The sequence below is a fragment of the Lichenostomus cassidix genome, chromosome 5, assembly GCF_008360975.1.
Source record: "Lichenostomus cassidix isolate B80296 chromosome 5, HeHo_3.0, whole genome shotgun sequence".
Classification (NCBI taxonomy): Eukaryota; Metazoa; Chordata; class Aves; order Passeriformes; family Meliphagidae; genus Lichenostomus; species Lichenostomus cassidix.
The window spans coordinates 60,877,987-60,888,861 of record NC_139486.1 but is presented as its reverse complement, the minus strand read 5'-3'; positions in this window follow the sequence as shown (position 1 = coordinate 60,888,861).

The window sequence follows — 10,875 nt, the reverse complement described above, 5'->3', positions numbered from 1 at the left end:
TGATTGTGTTTGAAATTTGATTGCTGCTGAAGTCAGATCTATAAATGGAAACCCAAGAAATTACAGAGTAAGCTAAATTGAAAGTCTTTGACCTCAGAAATTTAGCATCTTCTGCAAGTCTTTAGTAATACTAGTCATATCCAAGGCAGAGATTTTTTAAAAATTAATTCTTGCTATTTATTTTGTTAATATAAACAGAGATACACAATTTAAATTACATAATGGGTATTGTAGCCATAAAATACCACTGGCAAATAATTAATGGAGTTAATATTTTGGATTAATGGTTAGTAAATAATAAAGACTGTGACTTCATGGAATAAGATGATCTCACGTGATTATTTCTCAGGGTGAACTAGATCAGAGCTTATTCAGTAAGTGAATATAATTTTGGAATACATCTTAGACCAAAATATGGATTAAAGGAGTAAAAACAAGCACAAAGGTTAATATTATGAAAATCTGTCAAAATATTCCCTCAGGTTACAAATTCAGACATTTCATTTCAGTCTTTGGCTTTTACACCTTTTATTATCAAATAAATACCACAATGGCAATGTTCACATTAGAAATCAGACTGTAATTACCATACTTCTCAACAAAGTCCACCCATGCAATCTGGCTGACTCTAATCAAATAATTATCACAGATCATTAGGATTTAATTTGAACCCTGTAAGCCTCAGCTCACTCTTAGTCACAGGTATGCAGCTAAATGGAGAACAGGAAAGAAATATTTAAAACATTTTGTGAAAAAAGGCTGAAAAATCAATGAATACCTGTTCAGCTGGTGCTGGTGTAAAAAGGGTCTCCTGGTATTCTGTGCTTGTAGATTAGGTGAGAATGAAGTGGTGACCTCACAGAATGAGGGAATGCACGTGCTTGGAAGCATATTCTACATTATTGGTTTAAAGCTCAGCTTTTAAATAAGCTGTGCTCTTCTGCATAATGATCAGAGAAAACGAAAAAGGCTACCACTGAATGGCCCACACTGATTTAGAGTTCAATAGCCATGAAAATATTCTGCTGTAATCACCTTCTGGCTCTTACAGAAAGGTGAGCAGATGTAGAAATAAGGACCAGATATACACTTAATAAAAAGTTCTTGGGTGTTCATGGGGGTATCAGAGTGGCAGATTGAAAATAATCATATTCCCTTCTCCTCATGACATACACCTGAGCCTTCTTTCCATTAGCTTTTGGGAAAATGGCACGGTACAAATTTGCATTTATTCATTGTTTGCAGTCTGCAGAAATTAATTAAGAAAAATCTGGAGGCAAACATGCATCTGCTTGCCAATTTGCTCTGATTCTATTCACAGGAGCACCAACCATGCTGTCCCTTGATTGTGCAGAGAGCCCCACTCCCTCTGCAGCTCTGCCAGGGACAATAGGGCACTCACCTGCACAGGGTGCAGCACAACAGAATTACCTTTGCATGTGACCATCCATAAAAATATTTCTTTGTGTCGCTGGTGGGAGTGCACTGGAGGATATATTCCTTGATAAAAGGCAAGAGTGAATCAACTGGTAACCATAAATCCACGTTTCAGGCAGATCCAGCATGAGTTCTTGATACAGGATCACAAAAATACAAGAGCCACAGCTCTGTGAATGTGTCTGTAGATGCAAAAATACCTCTGCTACCCATCAACATCCTTTCTTACCTTTCATAGGGATCTATGGAATTTTATTGAAGTTTACAGTTCACAATTTTGTGAACACTAGGCACAAATCCATTCCATAATTCTGTTAAAGAAAATGTTAGAAACAGTCAGTGCTAAGTCATTTTATTATTTGACACTAGCACTCAAAAAATTGAGTCATTCTACAAGTCTATTTAGTGACACACAGCCTGAGGAGATTTTTGTGGCTTTCCCAAAAAACTCCTGTAAATCAGAAAGTCTAATACAGTTTTTATAAGAAATAGAGGGTCACAACAATGTTGGTAATAAGATGATGTGCAACAAAGAACAACCTGTGGTAAAAACGTTCCTTTTCTTCCTGCTAAGGAGATTACAAGGTTATAATTTGTAAAAGAAGCATATTCCTGTTAATTAAATTAAGGACTTGGGCTGCATAAGCAAATATCAATCACAGGAGAGAAAGAGGGAGAGGGATGCTGAGTTTCACACATAATTTGTTTCTGGCTACTTAGCAGGGCTATGACAGACATTCGCTAAGTAGAAAGCAAACATTTCCCATTTAGTTCTCCTTTCCAGCTAACACCTACAAGCCTCTATTAGCAAAAGCTGCCTCCTTTAGCAGAGAGGATGGTTTGTTGTGAAAATTTTTTCCTGTGATGGCTTTAAAAGAGCGTTTGCTGCTAATTTCAAGATATATCAGCACCGATTAAGTAACAAACATACTCTCATGCTTTTATACTTAGTAAATTGCAGAATACTTTGTATTGCAGCCCTGATTCGGGTTTACTGAAGGGAGTAGGGATTCTTCTACTGTCTTCAGTGAAGTCAAGCCCTAAATCAGCTGCTGGTAAGGAAATACATCCAGCATGTGCCCCATCCTGTGTGTGTCCCCCTGCTCATCCTGCTGGGATTTGTGCACCCACTTCAGACACAAAACTCTCTGCTAGCCCCTCGTGGGTACATGGTGAGTGTCTGAGGGGTTTGGAAGTCTCTCCACACTGCCTGTCCCCTAAGAATGCCAAGGTAAATGGAAGCCCCACGTCTCCAAGGAGAAATGGTTCTGCCTCTGGCTTTATCTGGAAGCAAAGTTATGCTCCACACCGACCTCTCCCTTTATTTAGGAATAAAGTTCCAGGACACCTCTCTCTCCGTTTTGGACATAAACCTCTGGTGTTTGTGGATTAGTTTTCCCAACAACACCCCACTCAGCCCATGCCCCAAACTTGCAGCCTCAGCTGACTGCACTCAACAAGGCCCCTTGTCCGGGGGAGGCATTGGTGGCACTTTGCTAAATGTCAGCTGCGAGTGGCACAGCCCAAGCAGAGCTTTGGGAGGGAGGAATGCTGTGTCATGGCATGGGCTGAGAGCTGGCAGGCCCAGAGAACAACAAAGCCACTTCAGCTCAAGGCCGGCAGGAATGTGCTCTGGGAAGGGGAAGGGGGAGGCAAGGATGGGCAGACTTGGATGGGGACTGGCTGTCTGCAAACCCAACTGGAGATACAGGGCTTTCCTGGGTTTTATGTTTCAAAAATTAGGAGATAAAATGTGAGATTCTTTAATTCATATGTGCGTTAAAAAAAAAAAGCTGCAATGAGTGGGCAATGTGAAAAAAATGTATTAAGTCTTATTTAGATGGAGGTTTTAGGCCACCCTGAGTACCCCAGAGAGATGAGCTGATGAAATGCTGTTACACATTTTGCCACGTAAATAATGTTTTAATTGTCTAAGTGCCTGTTCATTGTATTTTCTTTCTATTTCTATCCTGGGGCAAATCCAACAGGGTAATTAACCACAGTGCTCTTGACCAAAGGGTATCTGAGTTCAGATGAGCTCAGATATGGAGTCATTGAACTGATAAGTGGGCTGTGACACTTGCTACTTGCAGCAGCCTTAGTATCTGAGGAAGGAAAGGGAGCAAATGTGATGCCTGTTTTCAAAAGGGCTCAAGGGAAGACTATTAAAAAACAATAGAAATCAGTAAATAATCAGCACTGGGCAACTTGTTTGAAACCCTAATGGAAAATATGTGATTGTAACATTTGTTTCAAAAAGTCTCACTAAGAAATATTGCCAGAGGTTGCAGAATGACTCTGTGTGTTCCTTTTTATCTTGTTCTGTAGTTATCTGTAGCCAACTACAACCAAATTTAGAGGATCCTGGACTAAACTCATCTTCAATTTGACTCACTCCAGCCAGACTTAGGTCCTTGCAAATCTCCCCAGACACACTTTTCCAGTTAGAGCAAAATCTTTGAAGGGTGTTAAACACCAAGGTTCTGGATTTCACCAATCCCAAAATCAGAAGGCTCAAATGGGAAGCAGGGAAACTGTGAATTTGGAAAATGATGTCCTGTGGAGGAAACTCTAATGTTTAACACAGCAGCCTTAGAGCCCCAAAGCTCGTGGGGCAGGGAGCTGGCACCAGGCAGTGTCACCAGCCCAGCACTTGGCTGGGAAGAAGTGGCCAACTCTGCAAATCAGTGTCTCAAATGCAATGGTATATTTTTCCCCCCAGGTATTTCAAAAAGCAGTGATGGTCATTCCCATTTCTGGGTGAGAACATGTGTGGCTAGCACAGGTCTTTCCCATGAGAAATCCTTTTGTGTTTTATAAATAAAGATAAAGTTTGGATGTTATTAAAAACAGTGTCCCAAAACTTAGACGGTGCAGACCTGGCCAATCAGGCCTAGGGGGAGGTTTTTGACTGACCAATCTGGGTGACTTTTAAAAACTCTATATATATGATGAAATCAAAACAATAAAAACCTTTTCCTTCTTGCCACTGAGAACTGACTTCCTTACTCTGCTAGCTGCTCAACAGCGACAAACATGCATTTTGCTTTGGAGCTGTGACATGAAGAAGTTTGCTTCTCTAACACAGTTTTTGAATGATAGTGATGTTTTGTCACTCTTTCTATAGACTGAAGTTGAGTCTAGAAGTAAAAGGCAATTAAATACAGGGGCAGAGACACTGAAATTAGTAAGATTTAGGTCCAAACTGACCCCAGCACATGTCCTTTGACTTCCAGGATACCCTCAGCTCTTTCCTGATGGGCTAGGGGCACTTGGCACTTTTCAGTGGGGCTGGAATGAACTTCCAAGGACAATGCTGGACCCTGGTCATGGCCACTCCTGCAGCACCATAGCAAACTCTGTGGGGCCAGATTGCTTTTCCTTTGAAGGTGAGTAAAAAGAAAACAAATGGAACGATCACAGTCACCAAAGCAAGGCAACAACGTACAATTTGAGGCAAGCTGAGGAAGAAGAGTGGCCCTTTGTGAGTGCTGTGCATCCTGCTGGCCTTTTGTAGAGCCAGCTGTGAGGCACAGCTGGCAGGCCTGTGCTGAGCAAGGTGTCCAGCCTTCCAGATGTGCAGGTGCAAAGCCTGCAGACATCAAAAGCACTGCTGTTCAAATCCATCACCTGAACACCACCCTGCTGGATTTCAAAGGGAAACCAGCTGAACTGTCCCTGTAATCACCACCTTGCAACATCCCTTTAATGAGCCAGCTTGTACAGGTTCCTGGAGTCAGCCAAATAACGAGGGCGCTGGCATTTCATTTTCTTCTCCTAGGATCCCTCAGCCCTGCTCTTCCTGTGGGGAATTCACCAGGATTATCCAGCAGCATCAAGAGGGAAAAGGCAGAGCCAGCAAAGCCACTTTGGTGGGGTATGGTGGGCAAAGCTGTGGTCATGAATTGGGAATGTTGGAGGAAGGTCAGTGCTGAAATCTCAGGGTAAGGGGAAACACAAGCTGATAAACTCCTGTGCAGCTGCAAGGTGTTTTGTAATTTGGTTGTGTTGTTTTCTGGAGGTTAAGAAGCCACAGTTTAGCTCAAGGTAGTTAAATGTGCCATGACAGCAACAAATGGGACTCAGTAAATTGCCCACAGAGATTTGAATCCTTTGACTAATTAATTAACCTGTGATTGCTTGTTGAAACAGTAGTCAGTGGGTATTTTCTGATCTGAACCTAGGTCTGTGACTGGTACCTGTCTCAAAGAGCAAAACTGTTGGAATTTCTGTATTTAGGATGTGCACAAACATGGTATTTCCTTCCCTCCTGCACAAGTGGATCCCTAACTCATACCCTAGCATTTCTCCCTTGGGTGAGTAATCTGTACATTTAAAAAAGGCTCTGTGCAGTGCTTCTGAAGTGTTCCTGATCAACCATCCACACAAACAATATTTTTCCTCCACAGTGTGCACAGAAAAATGATTTGGCAATTACATTTTTAATGGTCAGTAACTCAGTGGGTAAAAATATAAGAATGGGTGCCTCTATGTCACTTCATCTTTTCTTTTCTTACATTACAGAAGCAGAGAATCAAGAAAGAACAGAGGGTTTCTGTGGACAGGAGATTTAAGACCCACATAAGGTTTAAAAGCACTATTAAAAGAACTATTAAGAAAGTATCTTGCCCAGTGATTTTGTAGTTGAGAAATTCATTTCAGAATTAGCTCCAACTTACTGTGTTGCATTCCAGAAAGGAGGTTCACTCTTTAAACTCTGTTTCTCTCTTCTGAAGTCCCAGAGATAATTCAAAACTGTAAGCCAGCTGTAAACAGTGGTATCTGTCCACAATATTTCTGAGATATGTGATCTGCCTCATTTCCCTTTCATGACTTTGTGCAATTTTCTGGCTGGGAAAAATGTAATTTTCCCAAGAGAGAATTCAGGGGTTTTGCCACAGATTTCATCACTTTTGATCCACATTTTGTTTTTTATTTTACCAAGCAGCCTGCTTTGCATTGTTACATTGTCAGCTTTCCCACAACTTAATAAGAAGTCAGTGATAATCCCCTCCACAATTCCTCAGACCTTTGCTTCAGAATCATAGTAGCAAAGAGGTAGATTTGGAATTACTGAACCTGCTGTCTGTCAGAGGGAAAAAAAGAGTATTTATTTAAGAAAACAGAAGATGGTATGGATATCCTGAATTATTGCATAATTTCCCCTACACCATATCAGGGGATTTCACTGAGCACAAATCCAGGTCTGGTTTATTCCAAAGAGAATTCAGTCCACATGCTCTGATGCCACTTACACCTAAAAGCAAACTGAAGCTCAGCAAGGAGGGAAATCTTTTCCTTCAAACCATTTATTCTGATCCACCTAAAATGCTGCCAAAACAGACCATTTTTTCCACTGCCCAGAAACAGAAGTCGAGTTTCACTGGGCTGTAGAGTGACATCCCACAGTCACTCACATGATCTGCTAACTCAACTAAGTCAATCCACCCTTACCTGTGAGTACAAGTCCTGAGAAGCAACATTTTTTTTGATATTTGATCCTTGGTTTTAATTTTTTAACTACAATTTTAATGAGTAAGAAAACTAGCTTACTTTTTTTTATGTCCATTCATCTTAATGTTTCGGGGCTGGAGAGGTGGCTACAGACCATGCATAGCTCAGCATTAATATCAACATTATATAAATGCAATCTGACGAAATCGATAAGTTCTAAGCATTCCTTGAAAACTACACGAAGAGGAAATGTTTAGTTCTACAGCCACTGGCTGGCTTACCAACAAGCCCACAGTAGCCTGTTTGAAGAACATTGCAAGTCCTTTGGACAATGTGCATTTTATTAGGAAAAGGAAGCTCTGAAGAATACACACAGAAGGAAAAAGTAAACGCATTCAACTGACTTTAATGCAGATAAAAATGGTGGCGGCAGGGAGAAATTCTCTTCCAAAAAGGTCATTCCTTTGCCTCTGCATTCCTTCCCCACATTTACATGCTGCTCACTGGATTCATCAAAGGTCTTCATTATTCGCTCTTGGCACGCATGAAACAATCACTTTCAGATATAATGACCTAATTACTCAAACAAGAAAAATGGGAAAGGAAAAAAACCCCAGCAGTTATTTCCTTCAGATGCTAGCGTTTAGCAGCTCTTCAGAAATGCGATTTAAAGGACTTGCAGCGTGGAGTTAAACCTCGAGAACCACAATCACCTGAAAGGGTGGAGTTTGGTCAACAAGCACTGTTGATGATTCCCTTCCATTATGACTCGGGCTGTCCCAGCTTAAACTCCTCTCCTGATGGATCAGGTAACCTTGAGCTGCAGAACAAGGATGTTCTCACCATGCTTCTCCCCCAGCTTCCCTGTGGTCAATCCCAGCTCATCCTGCATGCCCAGGGCCAGCCTGGGGCTTTCGGTGACACTGAGACCTCTACACAATCTCTACACCACCAAACCTAACCTTCAGACATAATTTCTGCTCCCTCTAAATGCTTTTCGACCTCCTGAGCAGCACAGAAACCAGATGCAACACGAGAAAATTTTAGGCTGAATATTGGTAAATGAAGGCATAACCAGGGCCAATTATTATTCAGATTCACAGTGCCTGAAAGGAGACCTGGTCCAAAAGGTGGATCACTGTGGTTCTTCTTTATTTGGTGTTTTTCTGTAGAATGGCACAGTAGTAATGATGTGATGACTTCCAGCAAACGTCCCAGTCAGGCAACGACTCATTTAGCACTCACATTATTGCAGAAAAGAACTAGATACTGGTTTTATGATGATGCTTATCAGTGCTGTGTCATAGACATGACCATATAAATTGTCTCAATTAAAAAGAGTTGATTCTGGGGACAAGAATCCGAGTATGAACTTTTGACCCTCTCTGCACTTTCCCCTACAGACTTGTCCTTTATTTACCTCCCAGTACCTCTGCAAGTGTGGGATATTCATCCAGCATCAGGAAATGTTCCAAAATATTATGCTTGAGCCTGCTCTTTTCAATACACACCATTACAGAGAGATCCAGCTCATTTCCTAATTGTGAAACATTTCACACCGGATGGCAAATGAAAGGTTTAAGCCCCAGTGGCATCGTAAGTGTCTGACCCACAAATAATTGTTTGACACCAGAAGGTTTATTATCTCCTGGCAGGAATGAGAAGCATATTTCTTAATAGGTTCCCCACCCTGGGCAGTGCAAGCCTTCCTTTGAAGAGTGTCTCTATGGTAATTGATGTTAATGAGCAGCAAGCGAAGGAGAAACACTGGGTCACCAGGTAGGAAGCCCCCCAAGAGATAATCTAATTACTCTCCAAAACAAATTACTTTCAACCAAAACAAATTACTTTCAATCACTCTGCAACAGATAAGATCTGCAGAGGGGGCTCAAAGCTGCTGACAGCTGGAGACTGGGGCTTCCCGAGTTTATGGATTGATCGCTTTTCTCTTTGGCCCGTTTTGTTGAATGACAATGGAGTGACAGAAAACTGGAGCCAAGAACTGAGCTCCCTTTCATTTCATTCAGATGAATGCCGAGGACCTGCCAGCTCTGTGCTCGTTGCTGGGGGGCTCATTGATCTGAAATTGGAAAAGCTGGAGCCATGTGTGTCCCCAGATGTGACGGATCTGGAACAAATCTTCTCTAGGAACAAATGTGCAACCTGGGCGACTACAAAATCCACTCCTTGTGCATCTTGTCCTGTGAGGAAGGGAAAACATGACATTGTTGGGGTTTTTTTGCATGCTCATGAGATGTGAGGCAAAATGGAGCCTTAGTTCTCACGAAGCCTTAACTACAAGGACTAAACTACAAGTATTAATCTAAATTGCAACTCTAAAGGAAATATAAGTCAGGCAGCTGGAGTGAAGGTGAATGATTAGTCAGTGGGGTTTTATATCACTGCTGTTTGCTGTGCAAAGGTATTTCATTGCTGCCTGTGCGTGTTTGAGACAAAACCCATAAATTTGGGGATTACTGTCTTTTGAGAATGGGATGCTGCTATTGCTACTGGTGCTGTGAACTGAAAGGGTTTGTGCAGGGCTCAGTCACAGTTCTGTTACTCTCGATGCCATTAGTATTGGCTACTTCCTTTCACAATATTATACAACCAATGGGACATCTGCCTGGCTGAGTCCAAGCCACTCTGGTGGCAATGTGTGTCCTGTTAGTCCAGGGAGTGGAAAAAGGACATCTCCTGCCTTGCAACAGCAGCTCTTCCTTGGTGTGAGGCTGCAGTGGCAGCGATCAGTAGCTGGTTTGTGACAGGTTTTATCTGCTGGAGGCCTCTGATAAAGAGCAATAGACAGGGCTCAGGGAGCCTTTGCTATTGATTGAAACCTCCGTGCCCCACACTGGGAAAGGAGCACTCCAGCCCTGCTCTGCAGATGTTCTGAAACTGGTTACATTCTGAATGAATTGGGGCGCGTGTGTGTGGTGTGTGGGTCTCTTTTCAACCCCCTTGGCAAAAAGAGGGTCTAAATCAAGAGATCCACAATCAGGAGTGGATGAGCTGCACACTGAGCCGTGTGAAAGAGGCACCATGAACTCCACTTTTCCATCCTCAGCACGCTGGTCTGCTTTGCTCACTTCAAGAACTGAGAGGTCTCTGCCTCTGGTCATGCAAGGATCTTCCTGGTGCCTCCAGACATGAAAGAACCAGAGCAAATGGGACTCTCACTTTTGGCTTGAAAGGTTTAAGAAATTTCGTTTTCAGAAAAAGGAAAAAAAGTTAAAGATGCGTTTGACATAAAAAATGTGTGCAGTTTAAAAATGGTAAAATAGAATTGTTCTGATCATTATACGTCTGATCACAGCTGTAAATACAAATTAAAAATACTGAGTTTAATTGTGCTTCTCACATCAGGTCAATGTACGTAACACACAATAGCCAAATAGTGGGGGATTTTACATTCCTTTCAATTTTTGTGATGTTTAGATAAATAATACCTTGTTGTAATGCAGGTATTTCATTTTAATTTCCACTGATGTTTCAGATTTTATCTCTTGCTGAAACAAGTTGTCTAATGAAGCTGAATTATTTTTGGAGTAAGACATCCATTACTCACTCATTTCCTCACTAGTCAGATGTGTAAAACCTAAGTAAACTTGAATTACTTTCTAAAGACCGTCCAGCCTCTTTCCATGCTGATTTGTTCTGCTTCTCTTACTTTCAAATGGCCTTTTAATTGGCCATTAAACTAGGAAATTATGGCTGATTAGGATCAATCCAAATGCAATGTTTTGGATGGACTGGCTATTTGAATACCATTCTTTTAGATCCCGTGTTACTTCTGCTTTGTCAACTAAAGGCCACTTTTAGCTGCATTGGCTTCAGTAACCTTTGCCCTTCAATTCCTGACCCCAAATGTCCCACAGCCACGTTTGGTGGCAGCAAAGGGGACCAGTTGCAATAAGGAACATCAGAGAAAGTGACTTGGTTTCCCAGTTCATGGCAAATTGTGCAGCTACTAGCAGGCTGTGC